This window comes from Triticum dicoccoides, chromosome 7B (genome assembly GCF_002162155.2).
Source record: "Triticum dicoccoides isolate Atlit2015 ecotype Zavitan chromosome 7B, WEW_v2.0, whole genome shotgun sequence".
NCBI lineage: Eukaryota > Viridiplantae > Streptophyta > Magnoliopsida > Poales > Poaceae > Triticum > Triticum dicoccoides.
In genome coordinates this window covers 776,629,667-776,637,391 of record NC_041393.1, presented here as the reverse complement: position 1 = coordinate 776,637,391, position 7,725 = coordinate 776,629,667, and the positions used below count along the sequence as shown (strand labels likewise).

Here is a 7,725-nt window from a genome sequence, read left to right as displayed (position 1 = left end):
CAGGAGGATTGAGCGCCCCGCCATCCCGGCCAGTCCCCCCGCCAGAAGACGCCTTCGGAAGAACCGGCGGGCCTCCGCGCCCGGCCATGATCTGAAGCGGCACAATGCGACGAGCGCGGCCGCTCCCAGGCAGCAAGGAACGGCGCGGTGGCTTGGAGCGAAGAACCCTAGCCCGCCCCTGGCGTCTCTGGATCGACGTACGAAAACTGCATGTCCCGTTATTCTGTACGAAGTCCGAGGGCCGATCTGACTGGGCCTCATACCCAGTCGATCCTAGCCCATGAGCACCCCGCCGCCCAACCACCAGAGAACTCTCGTCGCGGCCCAGGAGCGAATTCAAACGCTCCTTGCGGATCACGCGGATCTGGGACGCCGTGACTGGCGGCTGCGCCGCCGCAATCACCTCCGGCGCCCGTCAATCCCGAGTCCGGCGAGGCACCTTTCGACGATGAACCGAGTCCAAGAATCCGGCCTAATAAGATCAAAAACAGTTAAGTTAGGAAGACTGACCTTAGGCAAGGGGCCTTTCCACGGCCGGATCGCAGAATTTGCCGTCCTCCGATGAACTATCCGGTGAACCACCTCGACGTTTTCTTCCGGCTGAAGTCCCTGCCGCGCCGGATCGTCAATCGGCACGACTCCATGTACGATAGCAGCTACCTCCTCCTCGGAATACCCAGGGTTGAAGGCTTCACAAATGACGTCGGAAGCCGTCGGCGAGTACCCATCGGTCGAGTCGCCGGAGCTATTGCCCTCGTCCTCCTCCTCTTCATCAGATCCGGCAAGGGCCCAGAATCTCCCTCCGACCTGCCTAGCGATGGGCGCCGGCGGCCGGGCCGTAGCGATCGCCGCGGGTAACGCTCGCGCAGCCCCAGACGCCCGAGACGCCCGCATTGGAAGAGAGGCTCGCCTACAACAGAGTCGTGGCGTGCTTCACAAATGGAGGAACACTTAAAGACCTGTTCAATTGGGTTGCGTATGTTACCGAAAAAGGCTTTCGCCCCGCTTTATATATAAAGCAATGACCAACAACAACCCGGTACAAACGCACGCCACCACAACACACACACACACCCAAGGCAAAGATACATAGTCGCTGAGCGTAACAACACCACCCCAAGCACTATAAGAGCAGCCGGGTCCTCGACCGTGAACACGCCACCGTAAAGAGATGAAGCCGCATACGATGAACCGTGGGCTCCAAGGCGGCGCCTTCAGGAAGTATACGACACCGGAGCGCCGCCACCACCCGACCCAAGGGTCAGAGTTTCCCCTGCAGCAACACGGCGGGCAATAATGGCCGCGACGAGCCTTCAAGAAGTGAACAAGCTTCACCGCCGCCGGTCCGTCCGTAGATAGAACTGGTTTTCACCCCGGCCAATACTCTCCGCCCCTGAATGCCACACCCCGCGCGACCATGTCGCCCACACGACCATGGTCACCGGGCAGCACCAAGCTACGGGCTTTGCCCAAGAGCACCGCGACACCACCACCAGGGCTGCCGCCCTAGCATCAAAGACCTCGACGCCACCTCACCCACCACCCACCGCTACCCCAACCAAAGAGACGAGTGGAAAGGCCCTGCCTTTAGCACCCATGAGCTGCCCCCAGCGCCGAGACCCAATAGGCCGGCCAAAACTGGCCTCCACCGGCCCGTCCTGCCGCCGGGCGTGAGACGAGGTTTGACAGTTGTTTGGGCAGCATTCAGTTGTAGTAGATGTTTCTGACAGTTCGACTGACGGACGCGGTTGACAAGGAGGAGAATTGCCTGGATCGGAGCTGGAGGTATAAATTTGGTCAAATGCTCCTACATTTGAAGTTTTTTCTAGTGTTCAGGTTGCTCTGTCCAAGTTGCAGTATGCATTTATAAATTCACTCATGTTGATTCCAACTTTCGAGTAATGCAGAGGAGAAACTCTGGTATGGCATTCCCTTTCTATGCTACTAATCATTTTCAGTTTCATTTTTCGGTAGTTGGCATTTTCTTCTCTGCTACTACTTGTACTAGCAAGATTGATGTTATTAAAGATGTTATTAAAAAGTTTGTTCGTTTGTATGTGCCACTGATGTCACTATAATCATATATAGGGTTAACTTAATCAGAAAGCAGTTAATCCCACACAACTGCTAGCAATGTGGCAGGTAAAATGTTATGTGTTTAAGTTGGCATCTTGCTTCACTGCAACTCTTGCGGTTGTACATAGGTGATGGTTGGATCATATGGATGTGTACTGAGTTCATGACCTCACAAGAAAGAAGAGAAGAGAGTTGAAGTTGCAGCTACACTTAGACCCATGTTGTTGTTCTTGGCAAAAGCAATCAGGGATTCAGTTGAGAGGGAAGAACAGTGTTGAATATTTATTTTTAGTCTGTGGCAAAAAAAAGTGTTTGATTAATCTAACAATTCGCCAAAACCGGACAAAGTGCTCCTACAGTTGAATTTTTTTAGTCAGGTTGCTCTGCTCAGTTGGTATAGTGTAGACGAGCAACTGGGTTTCTCCCGCACACATGAATGTTCAGTTTCAGGTTCAGCAGTTTGTTCTGCCATTCTCGAAGGCAATAGTTTGTTCTATTCTGATGCCACTGAGAAAGAATCATACTGTCAACTTATTCAGAAAGTAGTTGAGCATCAGTGCTAGACTTTACCTCAACTTGTGCTCAAGATCCCTGGCAACAAGTTTGTGAATGGTAGTGTAGCTATATGAAGAGAAGAGCAGAGCAGAGTGGGGCGATGACAGTAGTACAAGGACAAATCTGCATTGTCCATTCTGAGGAGAGCAGACTGAAGTTGGAGTTGAACCGATTTGTTTTCCATTGTATGCGTGCAAATCTGATGTCCTGTTGTTGTTAGATAAAGATAAACCCTGAACCACTACTAGTGAACTACTCCCTCCGTTCGGAATTACTTGTCGCAGAAATGGATGTATCTAGACATAGTAGAAGGACACCAATTTCAGGCAGCTGACTGGATTACTACATTCTGTGGGGTCACATTGATGGTTGCGCTCCTTCTCCTGCTGACTTGTGAAGATGATCACCTTCGTGGACAGAATTTGCATCGGGAAGCTCCATTCTTCGATACTCGTACAACATGAACTTCGATACTCGTACTCGTACAACATGAATAGGGGCTGGCATTTACATGGTCTCATTTTTTGCAAACTTGGATACTCGTACAACATGAACTTCGTAGCAATTCTTTGTCCTTGTCTCACGCTGTTCTGGAGAATTGCTCTATGCCATACGCTGAACCTGCTCAGGGCAGAATTCCATCAGGGATTCAGTTCAGAGGGGAAGGAATGTTGATGACTGAAATAACTGAGCCGGCTTTTTTTTATTATTGTTGTAGTGAAAGTCAGTGAAGCGGCTCTGTTCTGATTTCTGATTTCTGAACGACACTAGTTATTCTCAGATGATTCACGTCAAATGGGCTAATGGGTCGTGCCCAGATAATCCAGGTGGGAAAACCCCTAAAAAAAGGAAAATTACTGTCCACATACGCAGCGCCGCCGTCGCCGAGACCTCCTATGTGACGCATTTTGCGTCAAACAGCAGCTCGACGCACAGGGTTGACGCTTGACTGGGCCGGCCCCTGAAAAATTAGCAGCGACTACCAAGAATCGATCCCACGACCTCACACTCCAACCTCGAGCCATTGCATCAACACTACACGCCACCAGCTGAAGATAAGTAGTGCAGAAATATATAAGAACAGACACCAACGTTGAGATTTGGAAAAACATTTTGAAAATATTTCCTGAAAGATGCGAGCAGTTTTAAAATGCCGCATTTTTTTGTATTCCATTTTTTTTAAAAGTGAAGATGTTTTGTAATTCTGATTTAAAAATGAAACACGAACATACTTTGCAAACCCCAAATAGATTCAAAAACGCGAACAATTTTCAAAAATGTTTCTGAAAAACAAACAAATTACGAAAAACACAAACATTTTTTGAGATCACAAACATTTTTTAATATTTTAAAAATTGGAAAAAGGAACATTTAATTCAGCAACACAAAAATTAAAACAGGCACTTTTTTAAAAATACGAACAAAATTTGTATTGTACGCTTTTTTGGAAATGCGAACCAAATTTTAAACATGGGAATATCTGTTGAAATTTCGAACAAAATGTTGAAATCGCAAACATTTTTTGAAAAATGAAAAAATTTCTGAAACGGCGAACAAATTTTGAAAACGATAATATTTTTTGAAATTCCTGAACATTTATTTAAACATGAACAAATTTCTAGAACTATGAAAATTTTGAAAAGGAGAACATTTTTTGAAATTGTGAACACATTTTATAAATGAGATTTTCTGAAATTGTACATGGATTCTGTAAAGGATAATGGTTTTTTGAATCTATATAGATGTTTTTAAGCATGAACATTTTTTGAAAATGTGAACAATTTTTAAAGGAAGAACATTTTTTTTATAATTTCAACAAAAGCGTTTTTTGACATCATGAACATTTTTTAGCACACGAATATTTTTTGGAAAGTGATGATTATTTTGAACAAAAGCATTTGCAACATTTTATGAAAACAAGAACATTTTCTGAAAATAGCAAACATTTTTCGAATTTATAAACATTTTTTGAAAAGCGAACATTTTTTGAAATTTTGAACTATTTTTTAAGTCAAGAACATTTTTCTAAATTGAAAAAAAAAACATGAACTTAGATTAAGAAAGATAAAATAAACTTGAAAAGGAAAAAAGAAAAAAGAAACAGAAAAGGAAAACGAAAAAAAAAGAAAAAGAATCAGAAGCCAAAGAAAACAAAAAAAACCAGTAAAAGAAACAACAAACCGGTCAGGGAACCTTCTAGAAGGTTCCCAAAACCGGCTGGCTAGGTGCGACTGTACCCGCAAGAACTGGGCCGGCCCATCGCGTCGACGCTTGGTCGCTGGCCTGTGCGAAGCGCCGGCAGTTTGATGCAAAGAGCGTTGAATAGGATAATCCGCCGTCGCCTTCCCCTCTCACGAGTCTCGGCTGACCCCATTGGCTTCCTCGCCGACGGTCAAATCCTAATCCTAATGGGGAGCCCGCTCGACCACTCGCCTTCCCCTCTAAACTGACGGTCAAATCCTAATCCGAAAGGGGAGCTCGCTCCACCGACCCAACCTCTCTACTCCCCAACATCGATCTTATTCCAGCAGTATATGCTCCACCCGTTGCTTGAGCTCAGCAACCTAAACAGCGATGCTTGATCTCGTACAACAAAGCAACCCCCTGACCTTGGAAGCCTGCCGCTACACCTGACTACTCTGTGTCTGACCGTTAGTGTAGCTGCTGTGTGATGGACGCGACGAGCCAGTGGAGGATCTGAGCTGCTACTCACGGAGGCAATTCGCCAGAGGAGTCAAGTGCTACTTCCGGTGGCAGCCCGCCAGAGGAGGAGCTGAGCTGCTGCTCCCAGAGGCAATGCGCCGGAGGAGGATCTGAGCTTCCGCTCCTGGAGGAGACACGTCTTCTCTGGCGCTGCTGTCGCGCTGACCCCCACGTCTTCTGCGCTGTCCATCCATCCCAGAGGTTGGTTAGGCAGTTCAAGTGTGATTTGCATCTCTTTACACCTAGCTAGCTAAGCTTCCTGCTTGAATTTGACCTTACCTTGTTATTGCAGAAAAATTAACCAGCAACAATGGCGATGGTGCTAGATGCATTTGCATCCTACCTGGTGGACATGCTCACGCAGGCAGCAACTGATGAGGTGAAGATGATGTTGGGCGTCTCCGGCGAGATCGACAAGATGGGAGACAAGCTTCGGGACCTCAAGAACTTCATGGCCGATGCTGATAGGAGGAACATTACTGACTAGACTGTTCGAGAGTGGGTGGGGCAGCTCAAGCGTGCCATATACGAAGCTACCGACATCCTTGACCTATGCTAGCTCAAGGCCACGGAGCGTAGATCATCCCCAGTTAATGCAGGGTGTTTCAATCCCTTCCTCTTCTGCATGCGGAATCCCTTCCATGCTCGTGAGATCGGCACCCGCATCAAGGCGCTCAACCAGAGGCTTTATGACATCAAGGAACGCAGCGCTGCTTTCAAATTCATCGATCTTGGGTCTGATGGGGATCATCGCAGCAAGACCCATGCCTCTCGCCATGGTAATCCAAGCCGGGAGACAGTAGGGGACTTTGATCGGTCTGCTATTGTTGGAGACAAGATTGAAGAAGACACAAGAGCATTGGTGGCCCAGATCATCCAGACGGGAAAGGATGTCAACAATGGCATCAAGGTGGTTGCTATCGTAGGTATTGGTGGGATCGGCAAGACCACGCTCGCCCAAAAGGTCTTCAATGATGAGGCAATCCAAGGTGAATTCAGCAAAAAGATATGGTTGAGCGTCAACCAAAACTTCAGTGATGTTGATCTGCTGAGAAGGGCCATCATCGAAGCCGGAGGAGATGCCCAACCACCTGAAAGTGCAAAGACCAGCCTTCACGAAACCCTTAAGAACACATTGATTGACCACAAGACCTTTCTGGTAATGGATGATATGTGGGACCATAGAGCATGGGATGACGTGCTGAAAATACCCTTAGTCAATGCCGCTACTTCAGGAAGTCGAATCCTCGTCAGTACTTTAGTGATCTAAACAAATGTAGTCCCTCTGTAAACAAATGTAGGAGTGTACTGTGTACTCCCTCTGTAAACAAATGTAGGAGTGTTTAGATCACTACTTTAGTGATCTAAACGCTCTTATACTTCTTTATGGAGGGAGTAGTTAGTTATGAGAAATGTTAGGATGCTCCAAAATTAATGAGCCACTAATTACACATAATTTAGTGACTTCTATGTATTATTACCTCTTGGAGGTAAGAGGTTGTCAGAAATTTTGTAAGGCTAAGATTACTTTGCAGGTGCCAAGAAAACATGGTGCCAAACAAGGAAATATGCCACAACACTAATTGAGACACAGTCAAAGACACCTAGATTTTGTTTAATCGAGCTTGAGAATTAATAAAAAAATTGGATAGTTATATACTGTATGTATCACTTTTACCAGTGAAGAGACAGAGTTCGAATATTCATGTAGTGAGAAGCCGTTTGTGAAGTTGGCAGTAATTTTGCTAGAAAGTTTGCACATAAATTTAGTAATTAATGTTTTATATGCATTTTAGAAGTTGGCAATAATTAAAGTTTGCAAACAAATTTAGTAATTAATTTCTCGTTACCATGAAAATGAATAAAACATACGATTTCTCCTAAATTTGGAGTTATTTCCTATAAGCAGTGATGAGAGAGTGGTGTTAAAGTATATTCTTCTAGCAGTATGTTAAATCTTGTAAAAAGAAAAGGAAAGAAAAAAATGTTTTCTAGGCATAAAGTATGTAAGTTAAATGTGGAAGCCACTGCAGAAATCTTCTGTATGTAGGAGAAAGGTAAGTTAATAGATTAATAACCTCTCTTTTTGGCATGTACTTCCTGTACTTTGAGTATTTATTACATAGTCAATCATGCCTTGATAAAATAGTGATCTAAAACATCCTATATTAGTTTACAGAGGAAGTAAAACTGAGTTCCATAGAGCATTTTGGTATGTAGTTAATTAACCGTATCGGTCCCTTGTACTGTAGGTTCGCAGGCATGCTCAAGTGAGATAGATGAAGACCACATCAAATCGTATCTTACTTCCTGCCTGCCCTCCCTGCCCAATGTTCGACAAATAAACTAGACCAAGATTCCAGATCTATAAGACGCAAATTACATCACTCA

At 45.4% G+C, this 7,725-nt stretch overlaps 1 pseudogene; it reads left to right on the top strand.

Moving 5' to 3' along the window:
• The first annotated feature begins 5,641 nt into the window (after positions 1-5,641).
• On the top strand, positions 5,642-6,604 carry LOC119339810 (annotated as a pseudogene).
• The last annotated feature ends 1,121 nt before the right edge of the window (positions 6,605-7,725 follow it).